At 42.6% G+C, this 23,099-nt stretch overlaps 1 protein-coding gene and 1 long non-coding RNA gene across 3 annotated transcripts in view; one reads left to right on the top strand and one right to left on the bottom strand.

The window, feature by feature from the left end:
• Window positions 1–8,103: 8,103 nt before the first annotated feature.
• On the bottom strand, window positions 8,104–10,193 carry LOC102459042 (uncharacterized). Its single transcript, XR_016348207.1, has 3 exons — window positions 10,054–10,193; window positions 9,431–9,531; window positions 8,104–8,292 (listed from the first exon to the last, which is right to left on the bottom strand). It is a non-coding gene; the product is annotated as an uncharacterized LOC102459042 (long non-coding RNA).
• The window catches only part of RAI2 (retinoic acid induced 2), a 70,601-nt gene continuing 57,571 nt past the window's right edge, over window positions 10,070–23,099 (top strand). Inside the window, exon 1 of one of the 2 annotated variants that reach the window (XM_006113366.3) lies at window positions 10,070–10,208. The gene's annotated coding sequence lies outside the window, so the exon portion shown is untranslated. Of the gene's footprint in view, window positions 10,209–10,327; window positions 10,498–23,099 lie in introns of those variants that run through there. The other variant, XM_025179884.3, reaches the window with a different exon arrangement.

Below are 23,099 nucleotides of genomic sequence, written 5' to 3'. Positions count from 1 at the left end.
TATTTCTTGAATATTTCTCCCAACTCAGCAATACGTAACATGGATCTTGGATGAACATATCTGATCTTCTAACTTCAACACTGACAGGAGTGAGATACAAGTTTGAAAACAAAAAATGAAAGACTTTTTTACTCTCATTGTAAGGAGGCTTGCCCATATTATGCCTGCCTTAGGAATACAAATTTTTATCAAAACAAGTTTTAAGAGAAAATGCCTCTTGTCAATATTGAAAAATTTAGAAAAATATGTCTTCATTTTTTCAAAAATTCCTGGGGGAAAATATTTCAAAACATTTTCTTTAGTTTCAGAAAAATTTGCAATGTAATTTTAGAATGTCAAAATTTTCCTTTAGAATTGTATGGGTTTTATCATTTTAATATTTTATTTTTACATTATCACCTGACCTGCCACTAGTAGTGGGAATACGTAAGATGACACACAAAGTCTTAAACTGTTTTATTACAACACAAACAGGACACACTTGATCTAGAAAAGATGCTTCAGCCTGTACTATTTAGCACAGTGATGGGCAATAAAATGGCAGAGATTCACCAGTGTTAGCCCCTGGCAGGTTGCTGCCTCTATATTTACCTGTGCCTCCACAGGTACAGATGAGTGCAGCTCTCGTTGGGTGTGGATAGGCATTCCCAACCTATTGGAGCTGCTGTGGGAAGTGGTGTCCCAGGGGTATGTCTATACTGCAGCATTTTTTTTGGACTAACGGGCATTATTCTCAAAAAACAATACTTGTGTCCACACTACTATTGCATTATTTCGACAAAAAGTTGAAAGAACGGAGGGGTGTTAGACAACACCACCCAGAAGCAACTGCTGACCCAATGCACTGCCTGAACTGGTTCCGGGTGGTTGTAAATATGAGAGAGTGTCCAATCCGTGTGGACACTATCTTTCAAAATAGCAAATCACTATTTTGTTGCACTTTTGCAGTGTGGACGCTCTTTTTTGAAATAAGCTTGCAGTCTAGATGTAGCCCCGGTTCGTTCCTCTGCCTGCAGCTCCCAGTGGCTGGGAATGACGATCTGCACCCAACAAGAGCTGCAATCACCTGCACCTGAGGAGAGACAGGTAAATATAGCAGTGGCACCCACCAGGGGCTAACCCTGCATCCAGCCTATGTGCTGATATTTGCCTACCCTGATGTAGCAGCTGCCCTTAATATTTTTAAAAAATAAAAATAATAGAATATTAAAGTATTACATCATAATAGCATCAGAAGAATAGTTGTGAATGTTATAAATGTAAATGATAAAATATTAATATTCAATGCAGTTTTCTAAAATGCAAAACATAATATACGATAAAATGCAAACCAATATCAAAGAGAGTCCAAAATCTACAATACAATTATGCAACAAAATGTTAATGAAACTGAAATTTTGCAGAAATCGCAGATCACATGGCATTTAGAAAATACTTGTTTTGTGCTGGATTGGACATTTTGAAATTTCCTTTGAGCCAGAAAGTCTGAGTTAGATCAGCTCTGCTCAAAAGCTAGAACCCGTGGGGAAAATTTCCAGTGGTTAGAGGACCTTGGCATTCACCTTCACCCAAGGGAGAATTTAACATCTCCTCTATGGATGGGTGAACAGCATTTCCTGAAAAAAAATTAAACTTGTGGGGGTAACTAATGGTCATTGAAAGAGGCTAACTGGCTTTCTTCAAAATTACCAATCTGCTCAAATTCAGAGAGATTCTCTCTCCTCCTCATTGCTTCTGCATCTCGTTCAATTAGAGACCTATTGAATGAGTCTCAGACACACTCCTATCTTGTCATATTTCCATCTTCCCCAAAAATTGACCTTTTCAAATGTTAATATGAAAGGTAGATGAAGTGTGTGAGTCTCTAGCTGAGATTTTACAGCTGGCTGCATTGCAATAAGTATAGCGATTGACAGCCTATGTAAAGTTATGTGGGAGCTGAGATGTGTGTGGAAACAATATTTCCTTTTCAGATGATGTCCCATGCTTCAAGCAGTTGTAGCCTAATAAGTTTGCAAGTTAACTCCTTTACCCCGTCACAATTGCTGAAGGAAAAAATGTTGCAGCTTTACAGAGATCGGTAATGTTTCCTGATCCTTAGGCTAGTGCTGTCCTAAGGCCTCTTCCTTCGCTCAAGTGAGTAATGTTAACTGACGGGGCCATCATACAGCATCATCCAGAGTGGTGACCATTTTGAGAAATATGTAGGGGAGACTCCATGCTGGGCACCCCAACATCCTTGCCAACTAATGGTTGGACAGTTTCGGGAGGCTTACCACTTTAAGCACACTCTCTCCACTGCAGGGCAGTGGTCTAGACTGTCACAACACCTAGCAGTGCCTCTACACATAACTACTTATCTGACTTCAGTTGTCCTCACTAGAACAACTCCTAAGAGTACAGTCAGTCACATGGGGGGAAAAGGGATTTATGTCTCAAGACTGGGCCCATAACAATACATCAGTCAGTCTGATTGGGAGAGAATGCAGAAAGCTTCTCCCAGTTTCATGGGAAAAGAGCCTCACAGTTTCTACTGATCTCTAATGACCAATCCAAGCTGCACTGTAGTTGACAGCAAGACTTCCATTGACTTCAGTGGACTTTGCAACAGGCCATTCAAATCTGGGAATCCCTGGGTGTGATCCCGCAGCCACTCCACATGGTGAACTCCTACTGAAGATGCAGTGGATGGGGAATGTTCTGCACCAGCGTACCATTTGAGCCCTTAGTAATATTAGGTGAACTCCGATTGTGAGCTTTACTTCTTTCTGCTTGACCCTCAGTTCAGCACTGCATGCTCCAAGAAAGCTAATAACTTTGGCTAAAGAATATTTTAAAGAAATGCTTAAAGCAAAACTAATGCATTATTCACTACTTAGTGAGGCACAAAGAGCAGAGGTAGACGTATGGGCCATGGGTCTTTCCTGAGATGTACAGTATACTGACTTGATGTGCCTTGTGGCATTATAATGACACTCTTTGCAACAGATTTTTTTCATCACCAAGATTATTTATAAAATGTCCTTATGATCAAAGGAAGAGAAAAGTGTGTTTATGGAGAACTACAGAGTTTACCTTTGCTTTTTTATTTCCTGTAATGGCCAGAGATGTTTCTGTTGCTACCTCAGTTTTCTCTAGGGAAAAATATTTTATTCTTTTAGAATACAAAATATTTGAGGAATTCCCAGTGGGCTTAGTGCAAACTGCTATCTTCTCAGCAGCTAGCCCAAAACTGTAAGACTTGCTCCTGAATCTGCCAGAATGAACACAGATCTCACCACTTTCCAAATAAAATTCAAAACTCACTTATTTGACTCCTCCTTCCCCCCCAAAAAATGAGAGTAGGGTAAAGAAACCTAAGATATATAAAGAACTTGAAATATATAAAAATCCTCATAAAGCACTCAGATTACAATGTGTAAACAATGTAAAAAATGAGAACAAATTTCTCTCACACCATAGCAATCATTATAATCTCAAAACAATAAGAGATGCAAGGTTTTTCCCAGTCCTCCAGAATGCACATTTTGAATTTTTCCCAAATTTGAACCTTTTTGTTCTATGGTACTTCAGCAGTTAAACAAGTTGTAGTTCATCCAAGACTTGCCCATACTACAGAGGATATAAAGTTAGAAAATGTCTTCTGATGTTGTTTGTCAAAAGAAACATCATGCTTCACTTCAGAAAGCTGAAATTCCACCAAACCTGGCTAACTGTATGGAGAAGGCCTGCTGGACCCAGGAATAACATGAATGAATTTTAGTTAAAGTTCCTCAAGGTAGGTTTTGCCTAATTTGTTTTGATTAGCTGTGTAATACTGTGTGATTTTTAGCTGTGACTATACATTAGTTTGAACTTAGAAGATTGTGTACCTGGTTTATCAGCAATTTTCTTCATAACCTTAGCCAATGGCTGTAATTCAGGAGATAAAATGATTTTTTAAAATACATTTTATTAAAAGGAATAATTTTTAAAAATGTAAAACTCAATCAATAATACTATGTAATTGGAAACACTATCCATTAATGTGATCGGTTTTTTTAAAGTAAAAAAATACCTCAGTAACGTGAGCTAGATTAAAACTACACTAAGATGTCATTGCATAGCAAACATCACATAACATTATGGTGACATCATAAGACGCAAAACCCCGCCCTTGTCATTTATTATGTCACTAAAACCTCATGATATATTTAACAAGTGAGAACACCAGAAACCATATAATTCCACTATTGTACTACAGTGATGAAATACACCATGCAAATCAAATGGAGTATGACCTTATGAAAACTCAATTTGGAAACACAGGTTTATAAACTCTCCTATTCTTTACTCTTCTTACAGTATACAATGTCAAACAATTTTTAAAGATGCCTAATAGCTAATTTGGTCCTGCCTCAGGCTTCTTGCTGTCCATTTCTTATTGGTTTAAAAGTTGAAAATTACTTGTCATCACAAATCTTGCATCTGTTCAGAATTTCTATGTTACATAGTCTCGCCACCTTTCCTATGTTCTGAAGAGTTTAGAACAAATGATATATACACACTGGATTATAAACTCCACACATCCTGAAGTATCCGAATTTATTATAATTCGTGAATCCAATTTAAAATGTATAATCCAACTTGGATTGCTGCATTAACAACAAAATGTGACCGCATTTCTTTCAATACATATAGCACTGAGAACACTGAGAGCCAGAAATGATGGCTGTAAATAAACTTTAGGGAACCCCGGGAAAGCTGGCCACACCCATGGTAAGTGGACATGGAGCTAACTAACATCACACTGGACCACAGATGTTGCCGGACCAGAGAGGTTCAACCTGTAGTACATTGTTAGGATTGCCACAAAAATAATCTATTAATTGACTATAGTGTTTTTATATAAAATTATCCTGACCGCTTTAAAACTAGTAGGGTACGGTTACATAGCACAGCTATTTTGGGACACTGGAAGTATCCCAAAATACCTAAGCCGTGTCTTTTGAACATGCCTGCTATTTCGAGATAGGTCTCGAAACAGCGGATGCACCATTTCGGCATCCCTGTAACCCTCGTTCCATGACAGTTGAGAGAAGTCTTGAAATAGCACACTATTTCAAAATTTAGTGCTGTGCAGATGCACCAAATTTCAAAATATGCTATTTTGAAATTCAATTGAAATAAGATACACACAATTTACGCTACACAAATTGTGTATCTTATTTCGAGTTTAGGGTGCTGTGTAGATGCACCCGTACAGATTAAGGTTCTGATTCTGTTTTGGAGTCTACTAGTGCACATCCTTTGCCAGTGCAGACTCCTTTTACTCATTGGGGACCTACTAGACAAATGCTGTCTTTCAATTTTGCTACGAAAAGATGTACTAATTCCCTAAAGATGCACCATCAGCACTAGGACTCTATTATGCTAAGATTTATGCATGTAAATCTCACAAGTAGAGTTACTCTTGCATGTGTTTTTTGCAGATTAAGATCTTTTAATTTGCACCCTTATTCTAGCTTCCATAGGTATAGCAACAGAAACAAATTGTTCTCAACAGAAACAGGATTCTATTCTAGCACAATCATACTATGTTAAGATAAATGCTTTTAGGAAATAACACAGGGCTAGATGATTGAGGTACACATGCTGATGCATACCTATGGAGCTGTATAAATTAATAAACAATAGTAATTGCTCTCTTAGTAACATGGCAAAGTGCCCGAGGCTGTGCTATCTCACCTTCCTCAAGAGACATACTGCAAAATGACAGAATGCTTACCAACTTGTTTAGTGACATTGTCCATGGCAGGTCTGTGAAACCATCAGTGGGAGACATATGAAGAGGGCAATCAGACATCATTGACACAGGGATTTTTAATTGATTTTAAATTAAGGTCACTGTCCCCAGGCCACAGCTAGATTTGATTATTTCCGACATATTTTAGAAGGGTGATAGTAAAGATGGTGCTGCACACACATTTCTGACTTAGGGCCCATGAGGGTTTTGCAGAGGTCTGTGACCCAGCAAACTTTTATAACGTACTGTGCACCTACATCTAACATTGCTACTATCCCACTGACAATAGTAAACATCGGCTATGTGTACACTCGCGGTTTCAGGCGCAAGAACATCTTGAGCAAGGGTTCTTGTGCAAGAAGTCTTGCGCAAGAAAACGTCCACACTGCCATGTGCGTGCTGTGCTTTTGTGCAAGAGCTCCTGTGGCAGTTGGGACGCTCTCTTGCGCAAGAAAGCTCCGACGGCCATTTTAGCCATAGGGCTTTCTTGCGCAAGAGCATCCACATGGCCCTCTTGCACAAGAGCTCCTGCGCTAGAGGGCTTACACCTGTTAAAAAAGAGCGTAGCTCTTGCGCAAGAAGCCCTCTCTTACCACGCCGTACTGTAAATTTCCTTGCGCAAGAGCGGGCGGGCAGTGTTGACGCTCTGCGGATTCTTGCGCAAGAACAGCCATACTTTCACAAGAAGCTGCGAGTGTAGACATAGCCATCTTGTACAACCATTCAATTTATTCTCAGTTAATAGTTCTTAAACCATCATAAACATGTTAATAGTCCTTAAACCTTCATAAACATTACTGCTTTCCATTCCAAGTATCTGACTAGAATATAACAATCTTCCATCACAATGCAGACTGATACACCATGTACTAATATGCTCTCCAATTGTCCACTGAATGGTTGTAATTGAATCTAGGAATCTCCTTTAAATTCAAGTTCATAATTTTAAAATATTTAGGAGACAGGAGAAGAAAGAGATTGTCTCAAGCCTTTGTAATATACTTAAGAATGTATCAGCTGGATCTATAGTTGACTCCTTTTATATATTGATTCCATTTGCTGTGAAATGCATCCCTTGTCACAGAATTGTACTCTTGGACATGCATGTTGTTGTTTTTTTTTAAATAATGATTCTCATACGGCCTTCATGCCTCTAAAGAAAACCTGGGAACTGTGAACCCAGTGTAAGTTGGTGCAATGTTCTCTCCCTATGGGTATGTCAACACTATGGGATGAGGTTAAATTAATTACTATGTTAATTATGTAGCTAAAGTGGAAGTACCTTAACTAGGGATGTAATAGTGTAGTCAACTAACCGATAAACAAAAGCTTATGGATTAATGTTATAGACTACATGCATTTCTTTCCCCCTCCCCACTCGTAAAATTTTTAGCAGACTAGCCAGCAGCCCCTTGGGCCTGGCTAACACCAGGTCCGAGACCTACGCCTGCTGCAGCTCTTAATTTAAAGTGCATTAGGAGCCAGGTGGGCAAGCAGCCAGCTCAGTTCCGGCTCAGGCCGGGTCTGGGAGCTCAGACCTCGCCCCCTGGACAGAGGCTGCTGCTACCCCTGCATCAGAGGCAGCAGAGTGGGGCCTCTCTTGCGGACCACCTCCTGCCTGGCACCCCACAAAAGCAGCAGTGCGGAATGGCAAGGAGCTCTTTGGTAGTGGGGCCAGAGTGCACTGGCTGCCGGCCCCACCCACGGGGACTATAGAATAGTCAAGTAACCAATAAGAATTCATGAGGTTAATTGACTATTCAATTAACTGATATTGAACATCCCTAAGCTTAACTCGACTTTTGGCGCTGTCCATACTGCAGGAAGTTTTCGACTTCCCTTACTCCTCATGAAAGCAGGACTCCTGGCATTGACTGGAGTGTCCCTCTCAGTTCGACTTAGTGTGTCTTCCCTAGACTTTCTAATTTGAACTCTGGAAGACCGACAGCAGCAACTTCAATCTTCTCTGTAGTGTAGACTTACCCTGAGTGCTGACAATCCTGAAACAAGAGCTTCCCCACTCAGCTCAAGATGGTGTTTATTCTGAAACCTAAATATTACAGTTTAAACTAACTGATTCATTGATGATCATTTTACTGAAAGCATCCTGGTAATATTCTCCTCCCATAGCTCTACACTGCTTTCTCTAGAGACAAAAGTCCTAACTGCCTTCTATTCATCTAGATGACTCTCCTGCTTCTCCTCACAGCTTCCGTAATGCAGTTATGCATTTCCAATATACAATTTACATAATACTAAAAATTAAAATGTGGACACCACACAGTTAAATGTAAAATTACATTAAATCACATAGGCTCTTTCACTGCATGTATTATTTATATTCATACTTGATTCATCAAACTCCATCATTTTTAAATTTAAAAGAATCTATTATTCAATTCATATTTGCCCTATCCCACATGCTGTTGTTTCCAGACATCATGTCACAGGATGTAAGTCAGTATACTGCAGTTTACCCAGGGCTTTGGCTTTGGTGGTGGGTGTATCTGAAAAAAAAATTGACAAGATGGGTAAAACAAATGAAAGATTAGAAATGTATAATCTCTCTCAGTAAAATACTTATCTCTATTATAAGAAGTGATTTTTCTGATCTAGGTTTGATAAATCTAGTAGGTCTACTTGGTCATGGATTCTCAACAGGGAACCATTTCCTTTCCCCTTTAGCAATATAGGAAAGGCGATCACTCTACCTTTCCTATATTGCTAACAGGGAAAGGGACTCACCTACAGTTGCAGTTTGGAAAAATCCAAGAACCACAGTACTAAGTACTGTAATCAGTCACTAAGCTTCCACTAGGTTTATTATCAGGAAGTTTTGACCTAGATTCCTAAGGGCTAGTGGAGGAACACTTGAAACAAAACTGCACAAATTACTATAAGGCATACTGTAGGGGCACTCCTGCACTATTTGGAAGATGGAGCTAATAAGTCTTTTTTTCTCCTCATTAATTCCAATGATGCTATAATGAGAGGGAGTATGTGTCATTTAGTATTTCTAAACCCATAATCTATTTGATCCAGACCCAATTAAAGATTTTGAAATGATATTATACACTAAAACTCCAAATCTGGAGCAGTTTATTAATATCCCCAGAAGCCCAGATGGACATACAATCATTTATATAGTGGGCATCTAAAGGCATACTATGTAATATTAGACATAGATTTAGTTTAATGCTCTGAGCCATCCAACAAGCTGCTAGGGCCGCTAACACAAAGCACTTTAAAAATTGGTTACATAGTAACAGCTGGGATGGGAGGAGTTCTGAGGATGGGGAATGAGGGTATAGGAATTGCAGGGACACAGACGGTCGTCACACAAAAACCAGAGTAGGGGACCTAAGTAAAAAAAAAAAAGAAAAAAAGAGAGAGAAGAGGATGCACCATAGAAGCAGCAGGGGAGCATTGACAAATATGGGGCAGAGGAAAAAGAGGGAGTACACAATGGAAGGGTAGATAGGCCATAACTCCTCTGTTATTAGGGGAGAGGTCCCCCATTGCCTCAGCTGTTGCGAGGCTGTCAGGACTGCACTGTAAACAGTAGGGTTAAAAATCCGGTGTCCCCCATTCAAGGCGCCCAGTGTATGAATTTGGTTGCCACGTCCGGGCCAGGCCACCTCTTACCACAGTCTCAGCGGAGGCAGACCCCAGCTGAAGCCGCTGGTGCGAAGAAACCGGGATCCACCCACGTAGATCCAGGGGCAGAAGGGGGCCCAGCCTCCACTCTAAAGAGACGCAGCCATGAGGGTGCGGAGTGGGGGGCTCCGCGGCCAGCGAACGCCCGCCCCGGCTTCCCACCGCCCCCCTCCAGCCCCTATTTGCCCCGCACCCTCCCCCGCGGTTTCTCGCCCTTCCCTTCACGCCCTGTTCAATCCCCCAGCTCCTCCCTTTCCACCTGCTCCCATCACCCTCGGCCCCGCACCCCGGCCGCGTCTCAGCGGGGGCCCGGGAGCAGAGGCAGCCCCGCGCCCCCGCAGCAGGCGAATGGGCAGCCGCAGCAGCCTCACTGCGGCTCGGCGCATCCCCCCCCCGCGTCAGGCATGCGCCGTAGGCTGCGAGCGAGCGATTTTGGAAGGGGAGGGAGACGCGACACTCCCCGGCATGTGCACCCGGGGGGCGGGGACAGCGCCTCCACCCACTGCCCCCCAGCCTCGCGTGGGAGGAGGCGGGGGAGCGGGCGGGACGCGGCTCCCCAGCAGCAGCAGCAGCAGCAAGGACAGGGAGGGCGGCAGCAGCGCGGCACGTACCGTGGCTCGGCCACGCCAGTCGGGCGGCGGCGGCTGACAGCGACGCAGGAGCCCCCCTCCGCCCGGCCGGAGCAGGCGCAGCGCCCCGGTGCCGCGGCGTGACAGAGCGCGAGCTCCATGGAGCCCAGCTAGGGGCCGCCGCCGGGAGAGCCGGGGTGAGTGGGAGGCGCCGCTGCGCCGCGGCGCGGAGGGAGGGCGCAGCCCTGCGCGGGGGCTGTGGGTGCGCGGGGAGCCTGCCTGGCTGCCTGCTCGCGCCGAGGGGGACGAGGCTGCACGGTCATTCTTGGGAAGGTGACATCAGTGGGGCTGGCTCGGAGGCGCTGGGTGGGAGGCAGGGCGCAGCCGGCTGACAGGTCGCTGGAGCCGCCTGGGGAGGAGGAGAAGGCAGGCGGCTTGCAAAAGGGGCTGGCACCGGCAGCCGTCACCGAGATGCTGCTTCGCAAGGTTTGCCACAGACAAGAGGATATGGGGGGGGGGGCGACTATGCAAAGGGGGAGGAGGGATCGGAGGGAAAAGTGAATTTTTGGGGTGGTCAGGGATGATTGGCGCAGCCCGGAGGTGCGAAGGCAACGGGATTGGTGCTGGAGGAGGGAGGCTCTTTGCGCCGCTGTTTGTGCTGATTTGCATCCAGCGGAACAATGCTAAAAACTGCCTTTTGGTAGGTGATGGGAGAGATCGTTTGGGGGCATCCATCTCCTCTTAGATACTGCGGCTGGGAGAATGAATTTTTTTCAAGGCTGCTGCTTAAAAAGCGATGTCTGCTCCCTGCGGCTCTAGTGAGCAGGGTTTGCTGTGAACTAGTATTTTCAAGGATTTTGCAAAATGCCTTCCTGCACCCTTACGACCGGCACGTTAGAGCAGACACAATTCGCTCTGCGGTATGCACTTCGGGAGCCCTATAATAAACATTCGGATGTTCTGGGAAATGGTCAAAACAGGGAAGCTATGAAGTTCCCAGCTATAAAGCACGGCAAGCACACAGAGAATTGCCGTGTTATTTCTCTTGCCTTGGCTACATTTCTAGGAGCCACAACTCTTTTCGGTAATATTGGGTAACACAAATAAATCTTGCATCAATCTGATGGGGCTGTTCTAGCTGAAAGAGTTGATTTTTACATACATTTATTCTAAGCCATGGCTGTTGTGTCACATCGCACTGAATGGTGTCTGAATGTTTAGTGAAATGAAATCCCATCACAGTTGCTGTTTAGGGTTAGAAATGTTGCCAAACAGCTGCTGCTTTGTGTTTCAATTGTAGAGGTCCCAAGAGTGGATTTTGGACGCAGTAAGAGAGAGATGGTGTGTAAACATTGAAGGAAGAAGATGAAGACCATGTATATATGCTCACAGGGTGTCTTTTTACAAAACTCTTAAACATAATTATTGGGCATCTGGAATGGGGAGCTTTGCATGAATGTGAGAAAGAATTTAGATAAGGTAGTCCCATTTTTACAATAAACAAACATTTCCCAGTTAACAGGGATTCAAATACTTGGATCACTGAACAAAAGGAAATGCTGAAGAGAAATTGGGGAGAAAAACCCTTATATTTAAAGGTTGGCAGTAATGTGATAGTGATAATTTTTCATAGTTAGTAGTGAAATAGTTGGAAGATTTATTGTTCAAAAGTTGCATCAATTTCTTTTCATTGTTCAGATCCATAGTGAAGGTTGCCAGGAAGATAAATTATCACCTGTGCTCTTTGTTATCTACAGTGGATAGAGTTAATTGTTTCTTCTGGATTAGGTAATTATGGGTTTTGTGTCACTTGTGTCAGAGTAGTGAGTTTTGGATGCAGATCTTTTTGCATTTTTAATAATCTGTAAATATTTTACTAAAGTTTTACATGAACCAAATAACACTGTGAAGAGTCTGAGTGCGCTGTGATGGGGATAAATAGATTACATCTTTTCTTAAATGATGGGTTTTGCTGCGGGGGGGGGGGGAGGGCAAGGGTTGTAGTTGCTTACATTAATTTTCTTCTGTGTTATTCTTCATATGAATATTTTAGAAGAAACCTTATTGAAAATACCAGAAAAAAATGCAGTGAAATAAATTGTAATATTTAATTCTAATTGTAATGTGTTGGTTTGAGAGGGAAGATCATTTTGTTGCTGAAGAATTCCTGGATTCTTCTATATTAACACATTTGATTAAATCACGTTTTCACTTTTTCACTATCACCTTTTTAATATAGCTTATTCTCTAGAGAAATGATTTAAAATAAACTTGAAATAAACAATATATTTTCTTCTTTGACAACTGGCAAGACGATGTTTAATTATTAAAATACTATAGAACATTGCAGAATTACAAACATCACCATTAAGTATAGCACTGTTTCTCAAACTTATTTGATTGGGTCCCCCTTTGTGTCTGTAATCATTTATGGCTCTGGTCCCAATAGTACATATACTGCCACCCAGCTCTGAAGGCAGAGCGGAGAGTGGCCGGCTGCTGGCTGAGTGCCCAGCTTTGAAGACAGCACAATGCCAGCAGCAGCAGAGAAGAAAGGGAGGCGATGTGAAGAGTGATATGTGTCTTTCACAGCAGCCTTAGTTCCCCATTGTCACCCTTACTTCTGCACAGCTGCAGCTGTCACTCTGGGACTGATAGTTGGAGCCCTACCCTCTCTGAGTGAGGGATCAGAGGAAGGAGAACCTAAGCCCAGGCTGCCTCCCTGTGAGGGATTGAAGGAGGATGGGGGGCAGGCGAGTCTGTGTGGTGGGGCTGTGGCTCTCAACTCTGGGGCAGTGGGGTGCCAGCTGACTGTTTATGACTGCCCACCTCCCAGAGATGCACAACCTTTCTGGAGGAGCCCCAGCCACCTGGAGTTGACAGAACTCTCAAAAACAAACAAGCAAACAAACAACAGCCACACAGCTTGCATCTCCCTTGACACATTCATGTGCCTTCCTTGGGAGGCTTGCCCCATAGTTTGAGAACTGCTAATATAGAGGAAGTAAAATCAGAGTGCTTCCTTTTTCTTTCATTTGATATATACATTTGGGGAGTTCTACTCCTGGAAAGAGAGACACCAGTGGCACTTACTGCAGCTAGACAAAGCTCTATTTGGGGCCTCATTGAAAGAGCCAAACCTTGCCTCCCTCATGATACTCTGCTCCTTTACTTTATTTTAAATCTACTTGCTCTGAAGCATTAGAAATGGCCACAATAGGAGGTTGGGCTCCGAAGTGGCATCATGCGTACATTCTCTCAGGTGCTTGGCTGGCTGGTTCTTGTTTACATGCTCTGGATCTAACAGATCACCATAGGTGGGATGAGGAAGAAATCTCCCCCATTTCCAATCACAATAGGTTGTGGGTTGTTTTTTTTTTTTTTTCGTGCCTTCCTCTGCAGCTTGGAATGTGGGTCACTTACCAGGATTATCTGGGCATATCTCGCTTAGTAAAATCCCTGCCACTGAGGGAGTGCCAAGCTCTGGTACACTTTGGTCTCTCCTGTTCTTGGCCTATGGCACATAATAATTTAGTCTGCTCTAAGCTGTAATATTTTGGTTTAGTTTTAGTTGTTGGATTTAGTTTGTGAGGGCTGGATGGGGCTGATGGCCTGTGATGCACAGGAAAGCAGACTAGATAATCTAGTGGTTCCTTCTGGCTTTGAGCTCTCTGCCTGTAAACCCATTTTATCTTGCAATATGGCTGAAGCCAAATTTGAACATGAGGTAAATCATAGTAAATTAAGCTAGAGCGACATTTAGCTTCCATGTCTGTACATACAATTCTGAAACAGTGCCAGTAGACATATCTGTCTGAGTCTCGCTGCATCAAGAAGCTCCAGAACTATAATTTTTCCAGGGGTACTGACTGGCTTCTGGTGAGAACACAAATGCTAACCATTATAAAGTGCATGTATTGCATTAAAAGCAGATTCACTGGAGCTGGTTAGGGGAAGGCATAGAATCTATGGCCCATAACAGATTGCAGGTTCAGGAGACTGAAAGATGCAGTGAACAGCCATTTGAAACTTACGTCCAATCAGAGCCCAAAAGAACATGGATTATAGTAGAAAATGTGAGTCCATATGTAATGAAGGAGGTTGACCCTCTGGTCTTAGACACAGGTGGTCTAGGTGCAATTTCTGGCTATACGACAAAGTTCTTATGTAGCATTGGGAAAGTCACTTATTCGGAATAGCTAAACCTGACAAAGAGTGAGGGAACAGAAAGATTATCAGTTCACCAGGGTAGGGACTATTTCTCACTCTGTATTTATAAAATGCTGTGCACAACAGACTTTGATCTTGTTTGAGGCTTTTAGGATAACAGTAATGCTCATCATAAATAATAATGTAACAAAAAGATGGTCAACAAATGATGCCTTGAGAGTTCCGTATGCTGTCATATGTTTAAGTCAACAGAGGATGGAGGTGGAAATAAGTAGCAATCTTGGAATAACAAGAGGCTTCTTATTTTAGCATGGAAAAGAGCCAGAGATAGGGCGGTTGTTGCTAGGGGTGTTAAAAATGTAACCATGTAATTGTTAAAAATCCTAGCGGTTACACGCGCTGTGGGCTCTGCAGCACAGCCAGCTCCCCGGAAGCAGGGCCAGCAGCTGGCCCCTTTCCCGGGGAGCCAGCTGCTCTGTGAGCTCTGTAGTATCAACTTTATACTGCAGAGCCTGCAGCACGGTGTGGCAGCTGGCTTCTCAGTAGCAGGGCTAGGAGCCGGCGTGAACCGTCACGGAAACCGATAAGCTGATTGGTCAACAGTTTAACTGGTTACTCTCTTACATCCCTGGTGGTTGCAGCCTTGCTGGTTACATGATAATATTTTCACTTGAGTACTGAAGAGCAGGATTCTAACTCTGGTCTTCAAGACAGAAGGCTAAAGTAGCAGTTTGCTTCTATAAAAATACAAATTATTGTAATGAGGCTCAGACCCTCTTAAGTGACTCATGGATTTATTTATTTCAGGTGTTTCTATGTCCCAAAAATGGGGCCAAATATAAGGCATTTGATGTGGCCTATAGTTTAACCCCAATTACTTCTACATAAATCATGTAACAATTACAGGTGCTAAATACACATTTGTTGAATGAGTGCAACCTATGAGAAAAGATTAAGGTAGTTTTTTAAAATGTCATTAAAGTAAAGTGTTTTGAAAAAATAAAGACTAAACAACACTATTAGACATTAGCTTGACTTAGTTGTTCACCATGGAATCCATTGTGCAGAAAATGGAGGCAGGTATCTCATTCCAATGAGAGCACGAAAATACAGTATGTAGTGTCCTGTATTAGAGTATGATTAGAGAAAATCAAAATTTTGTAGCTGTACAAACTCTTTGTGCTCACAAATTGAAAATGCTTAGAGAACAGAAATGGTGGTTTTGTAGAACAGTGAACGAGAGAATGAACAAAATGGGAGTTGGCAAATATTCTTGTACAGAACTGTCATGGATAAATGATTTACAGATATTTTGTTTTTTTTATTTTGAGAAGAAGGACTGAGTTGACAGTGTGCATGATAGCTTGGAACTGTTTGATTTGGGGATCAAACTGTATTGGGTCATAGCCTTTGATGCTACATCTCCAGAATAAAAATTAAATAAAAGGCTTCATAACATCTCTCAGAAAATCAGCTATATCTTCTGTACAGTTGAGTTAAAAATCCTTTTTTTCCCGTTATGCCATTCTGCAACTTTTCTAAAAGTACCTAGCTCATAAAAAAGTGGAGATAACTTTTGAAAAAGATCCTGTGCACCTTCTTTCATGATGATCATTAACATTTCTTAACTTTAAATTTATGGGGATTGCCTATCTACTAGAACTGGAAGGGACCTTGAAGGGTCATTGAGTCCAGCCCCCTGCCTTCACAGCAGGGCCAAGGACCATCCCTGACAAATTTTTGTCCCAAATCGCTAAATGGCCTCTGCAAGGATTGAGCTCACAATGCTGAGTTTAGCAGGCCAATGCTCAAACCACTGAGCTATCCCTCCCCCCCCCCCCCCAATTCCTACAGCTCAGATTTTCAATCTGGTCACCTTTTTTCGGGACACCTGAAAAGATGCTTTGTAAGAAATGTGAAGACATAACATCAGCAAGAGTAATGCTGATGTAATAATATTACTTAGTAATGCTGGGTTTCCCTCTCTCTCCTATATGCATGCATACGCACATGTTACCACTCTCACCATGTGTCATCAATGCTATCCCTTTCGTTTTCACCTAGTCAATATTTCATGTATTGGGTCTGCTAAATTGGAGAATAATTTGTAGTTCTAGTTGAATGATCTTACAGGATCACACTATAAAAGTAGTAAGTGTATATGTGTAATAGTTCATGAATGTGCACAGAAAAGTGGAGGCATGCTTTCATGTTGCCTTGTGTCTGACTGGATCTCTTGGGGAGCCTTAGCAACAGTGCCAAAAACATCAACATACACCCTCTGTCACTTATTCTCTGGTTTTGTGTTCTGTGACTACAAACCTCAGGGATTACTTCAGGAACAATTCTTTCAACACAGACTGTGGTTACTAATATAGTACAGTTTTTCAGAAAATTCTTCTGTCACATATCTGGTAGGAAACTGAATGTCTTAAGAGCAAACCCAAATCCCTCATGCATTCCCCACTCTGCCACTTTCTTTCTTATTGCCCATTACAGTCTTCATGGCACAAATTGTCCATCAACTTTGTGAACCTAATCTCACTGACACTTCCACAATGAATCTCAGCTTTTTTAAATTAGTTGTTGAAGCATTTTCAGGGCAAATGGGCTATGACTGCAACTACGGTTGAGAATGGTGAGCTAATTGCTGTTTCGGTTGAACAGGTAGGTTTTGATATTTTTTTTTCTGCCTGGCACTTGTTGAGTTCCAGGACTGGTCATGCCCATAGCTTTTCGTTCAAGGAAAACCAGCCTTCTCTGAAACATTACTATAGAGATGCCTATCAGTCCTCTAATTCATTACATGTTGGGCTCATATGTTTTGAGCCTACATTAGGATCAGTTTGAAGTGCTAAGGGAGTTAGGTGGTCAACCCTGTCAGTATTTCACTGGTGGGTGAGTGTCCTATTCATTTAGGGTATGTCTATACTACAGAGTTTTGTCGGCTGTTTTTCTGACAAAACCTGAGTTATGTCCATACTGCAATTGCGTTCTTCCGAAAGTAAATCGAAAGTACAGAGGGGTTTTTCCAGCATTGGTAATCCTTTTTCTATGTGGAAGAAGCTTTTTTCTGAAAGAGCTCTTTTGGAAAAAGGCATGTGTGGATGGGGAAGAGGGAGTTCTTTTGAAAGAAGAGGAAAGAGGAAAAAGCAATGATGCCCTGATGGACACACTTTCCATAGTAATCACAGCTTACATGCGAGATAGTGTCCATTCAGTCTGGACGCTCTCTTTCAAAAAAGCAGACCGGTTTTTCGATGTGCTTTTGTGGATGCTCTCTTTCAGAAGAAGTTTTTTTGGAAGATCTCTTCCAAAAAAAGTTCTTACGAAAGAAGCCTGCAGTCTAGACATAGCCTTAGATGCCTTTGACAAATCCGAGCTTGAACCTCTGAATTCACTTATTGTGGGCTAGTTGGAGGAGCCATCTTGAGTCACACAGCACAATTGACTTAGAATTTCAGAGTTTTTCTCCTTCTATTGTGACATGATAACAAAGAGCCTAGACCTAGATGAACACTGAGGCTAATGTGAGGGCTGGGGGACCAGTGCCTTTTACATGCTGTGATAGACAGGCCATTCTTCTTTGTGGAAAATTTGGGTTATTTGCCGGATTGCATCAAGAAAGTCCTGTATTCCCATGAAAATATAATTCATTTACTGGCAAGAGAATTACCAGTTTGCTCTGAAAAGCAATTCCAACTGCATTGCACCAACTGTTCCTTTTTAGCCTCTGAATCCGAAATTACAGTCATGGCTAATTTCTTATGTATTTCCAACTATAGTGTCCTTTTTCTCCTGAGTTTTAAAGAGAAAATGGTAGCAGTAATTGCACAGCATAGCTATTTGGGGAGACTTTTTTCCTCACTAGTTGAACACCAAGTGACTGGTAATTTGGAGGTAGATTGACCAACTAGCTGCCAATGACTTTAGGCACTTAAATCCCAGAATTAGGCCCTGCTACTACTTTAAAATCTCTGCTCTGCTAAACACTGTAGGTGCTTAGGCTCCCACAGTGCCCAAGTTTTTGCAGAAAGAGTTCTCTAAGTGCTTCTGCCACCATGCATGCACATTGGTGCTCTGCCCCAGGCCTGATGCCTGAGCCACAGAGCAGGTCATGGACCAGGTGAAGCTATGTATTCCTCTGCCTAACTTACCTGCAGGGCCTGACCTGGTGAGAGGCCTCAGAGGTCATCTACCAGATTGGGTCCTTATTGGTGAATTTACCCAAAATGGGAGGGTGGGGAGCAAAGAGATGGCCCTTCTTCATTGACTTCTAGCCTGTGGCAAGGGTGTTCACCTGGGAAGTCTCTGATTCAAGCCCTTCATCTGTCTGAGAGGAAGAAGGGATTTGAGTAACCTATCCTTTAAATCGGCTTCCGTACCTAATGACTGGAAGGTAGCCAACGTGACACCAGTATTTAAAAAGGGCTCTCGAGGCGATCCTGGCAATTACAGATCGGTAAGTCTAACTTCAGTACCGGGCAAATTAGTCAAAACAATAGTAAAGAATAAAATTGTGAAGCATGTAGAAGAACCTAATTTGTTGGACAAAAGTCAACATGGTTTCTGTAAAGGGAAATCCTGTCTTACTAATCTATTAGAGTTCTGTGAAGGGGTTAACAAACATGCGGACAAGGGGGATCCAGTAGATATAGTATACTTGGATTTTCAGAAAGCCTTTGACAAGATCCCTCACCAAACGCTCTTGTGTAAATTACATGGCCATGGGATAAGAGGGAAGGTCCTTTCTTGGATTGAGAACTGGTTAAAAGACAGGAAACAAACGGTAGGAATAAATGGTAAATTTTCAGATTGGAGAGGGGTAACTAGTGGTGTACCCCAAGGGTCAGTCCTGGGACCAGTCCTTTTCAACTTATTCATAAATGATCTGGAGAAAGGGGTAAGCAGTGAGGTAGTAAAGTTTGCAGATGATACCAAACTGTTTATGATAGTCAAGACAGAAGCAGACTGTGAGGGACTCCAAGAAGATCTCACCAAACTGAGTGATTGGGCAACAAAATGGCAAATGAAATTTAATGTGGATAAGTGTAAAGTAATGCACATCGGGAAAAATAACCCCAACTATACGGACAGTATGATGGGGGCTAATTTGGCTACAACAAATTAGGAAAGAGATCTTGGAGTTATCATGGATAGTTCTCTGAAAACTTCCACACAGAGTGCAGCGGCAGTCAAAAAGGCAAATAGGATGCTAGGAATTATTAAGAAAGGGATAGAAAATAAGACCCAGAATATCTTACTGCCCCTGTATAAAACTATGGTACACCCACATCTTGAATACTGTGTACAGATGTGGTCTCCTTACCTCAAAAAAGATAGGGTATGTCTACACTACCACCCTAGTTCGAACTAGGGTGGTTAATGTAGGCAACCGAAGTTGCAAATGAAGCCCGGGATTTAAATATCCCGGGCTTCATTTGCATCTTGCCGGGCGCCACCATTTTTAAAGCCCCGGTAGTTCGGACTCCGTGCCCGCGGCTACACGTGGCACGGAGTAGGTAGTTCGAATTAGGCATTCTAATTCGAACTACCGTTACTCCTCGTGGAAAGCCTAATTCGAACTACCTACTCCTTGCCGCGTGTAGCCGTCGGCACGGAGTCCGAACTACCGGGGCTTTAAAAATGGCGGCGCCCGGCAAGATTCAAATGAAGCCCGGGATATTTAAATCCCGGGCTTCATTTGCAACTTCGGTTGCCTACATTAACCACCCTAGTTCGAACTAGGGTGGTAGTGTAGACATACCCATATTTTGGCCTTGGAAAGGGTTCAGAAAAGGGCAACTAAAATGATTAGGGGTTTGGAACGGGTCCCATATGAGGAGAGGTTAAAGCGACTGGAACTTTTCAGTTTAGAAAAGAGGAGACTGAGGGGGAATATGATAGAGGTATATAAAATCATGAGTGGTGTAGAGAGGGCCGATAAACAAAAGTTATTTATTAGTTCCCTAAATAGAAGAACTAGAGGACACCACATGAAATCAATGGGTAGCAGGTTTAAAACTAATAAAAGAAAGTTCTTCTTCACACAGCGTGTAGTCAACCTGTGGAACTCCTTGCCAGAGGAGGCAGTGAAGGCTAGGACTATAATAGAGTTTAAAGAGAAGCTAGATAATTTCATGGAGGTTAGGTCCATAAAAGGCTGTTAGCCAGGGGATAAAATGGTGTCCTTGGCCTCTGTTTGTCAGAGGCTGGAGAGGGATGGCAGGAAACAAATCGCTTGATCACTGTCTTCGGTCCACCCTCTCTGGGGCACCTGACTGCCCTAAACACTGGGACAATGGCTATTTTGGGCTCCATCAGTCTCTTCTGTTGAAGCTGTTCCACTGTGCATATAAAATTTAAAAAATTCATTGGAATGGGGGAATAGATTCTGGGTCTCCTCCCTCCTGTTAAGTTCTACAACTACCAGCCTATACCATCATTCTCATGCTATCTCTCTGGTCCAGTGATTCTTTCTGTATTTATTCACAATGGATGAGGGTTCACAGCTGAGTCACGGGCAAAAATAGCTGTCTCCCTGTAGCCTGGAGTAGGGGGCCTATCTCTGTAAGGGGGTGGGGCATAGCATACACCCTCTCTCTCATTTGTGTCTTCCATGCTCTAATTTAGGAGATTTCCCAGCTAACACACTGGCTTTTGTGAATTTCAGACTAAGGCGCCCATCTTTCCTTGTCATAGGTGCTGACTCCATGAGTGTTCTGGGGTTGGAGCATCCACGGGGAGAAAATTAGTAGGTGTTGAGCACCTACTGGTAGCCAAGTTCCTCTCCCCTTTCCAGTAACCCCCTCCCCCAGTGCCTCTCACCCATTGGCAGCTCCACTCACCAACTCCTCCCCATCCCTCCCAGCACCTCTGCTGCAAACAGCTCTTTTGCATTGTTCAGGATTCTCTGGAAGGGGGAGGAGAAGCAGGGGTGGGGTAAACTTGAAAGAGGAGGCAGGGTAAGGTGGGGACTTGGGAAAGGGATGGAGGGGGACAGGGTGAGGGTTTGGGGGAAGGGGTGGAATGGGGTAGGGACAGGGAGGGGTTTGAGCACATCCGCACCCAGGCTAGACTTGAGGAGAAGTTGGTGCTTGTGCTCCCTGTTCATTGTTTAGGGAGCCTAAGCATCCACTCAGGCTTTGTGAACTGCCATGTGTGTCCCCCCTCCCTTTTTAAAAGAAGTCTACGATTGGGTTTTTTGAAGTTACCCTCCATCCTTTAGCTTAAATAGCAGTTTCTTGTACTACTTGATCCAGAAGTCCTGGGTTCATTGTCTGCAGGCACTCTCTCCAGGACTGTTAGGCTACAGAGCTCTGGTGCACTGCTTTATAAGCAGACAGACCCATTCTGTGTTATCTTAAATTATTGAAGTATCTATGGCATTACTGTGTAACCCCATCAAAAAGCACACTGGTTAGAAAGGTGTGGATAACTGTAGCTGGTCCTGTTATGGGACCTTGTGGCTCTTTATCCCTCTGTAGTGGTCATGTTAGTATCTAGTATGGGTTACACATACTCTTGCTTCAAGTTAGTTTTCAGGTGGAATCAAAGGTAGTGTTTTGTAGGATAAAGCCATAAATGGTTAAGAGTTGGCGCTTCAAGGACTTCCTTTCTCCAGGGATGAGATGTCCCTGTACTTCCAGTCAGGAGACTAGTAAGTTGCACTAGATATACTGGCAGTATCTCTGTTTGAATATTTAACATGGATCTTCTTTTTTTAAGTCACTATTAAACAGCAAAATTAAATCGTATAGTTCCTGCTATTAAGTTTGACATGTGCATCTAAAAATTAAAATGGAAAAACAAGCATTTTAGGTTAACCACACAATATTTATAATTACGATTTAGTGAGGTTTAGTGCTTTTATAAATCTGTTTAAATGTATTAATCATTTTAATCATTTTAAGAGGTCAAGGGTAAGCTTTAAAATGGATATGAAATTGAGATGGGTAGGAAAGGTGACGTTTTTATTTCTGCATATGGTTTGCATTTGACTGCAGGCAAAACAAGACAACTTCACTATGGGCCTGATCCAATCAAACCTTATTATCATGAGCAAGACTTAGCAAGACAGGGTCCTACCTAAATCAGTGCTCTCTTGTCTTCAGATTCAAAACATTTAGCCCTTGATTCTGCAAAGACTTGTTGATGCAAACATATAAACATAGCTAACATTATTTATTTTAAGGTGCTTTAAAAAGATGTGGGAAATCTGCAGCCTAATCCTGCCCTTTGTTTGCAATTCTAAGTACTTTAGTGAAAGGACTGTAAATTCCTATTACGCCTTGTCTACACTAACATCTGCTGTTGATCTAATGTATGTGACTTGATCTCTTATCCTGGTGGAGTACCAGAATTGATGGGAAAGCACTTGGTGATAGATGCAATAAATCAATGGCCAGTGGATTGATTGCTGCAGTTGGTTCCCTAGAATAATGGACACAACTCCTTACTGTGGACAGATCCTAGCATATTGTGGGTGTTAGCTATCTAGGGTGATCAGATATCAGGAGTGAAAATCAGGATTACTCTGGGTGGTAATAAGCACCCATATAAGAAAAAGCCCATGGTTTCATTTACTGACACTGCCCTTCTTATACTAGCATAGGCATTCCTAGTGAGGACTCTCCTCCAATAGGAGGGTAGAGTGTGTGTGAAAAAATCATAGTAATAAAGTCAACAGCCATTGCAGTTATTTAAATTGTCTTTAATTTGGAATGTAGACCTTCTCTGAGAATAGCTACCAATTACTGGTATGGGCAAGGCCTATAAGCCAAGTTCGTGAGCCCTGCCAAGTTCATGACTATGAAAAACATGTCACACACTGTGAAATCTGGTCTTTTGAGTGCTTTTATCCTATACTGCACAGATTTCATGGGAGAGACCGGTGTGTCCTCAAATTGGGGGTTCTG

This window comes from Pelodiscus sinensis, chromosome 1 (assembly GCF_052426305.1).
Source record: "Pelodiscus sinensis isolate ZL-2025 chromosome 1, ASM5242630v1, whole genome shotgun sequence".
NCBI classification, from domain to species: domain Eukaryota; kingdom Metazoa; phylum Chordata; order Testudines; family Trionychidae; genus Pelodiscus; species Pelodiscus sinensis.
This window is presented reverse-complemented; position numbering and strand designations above follow the sequence as displayed.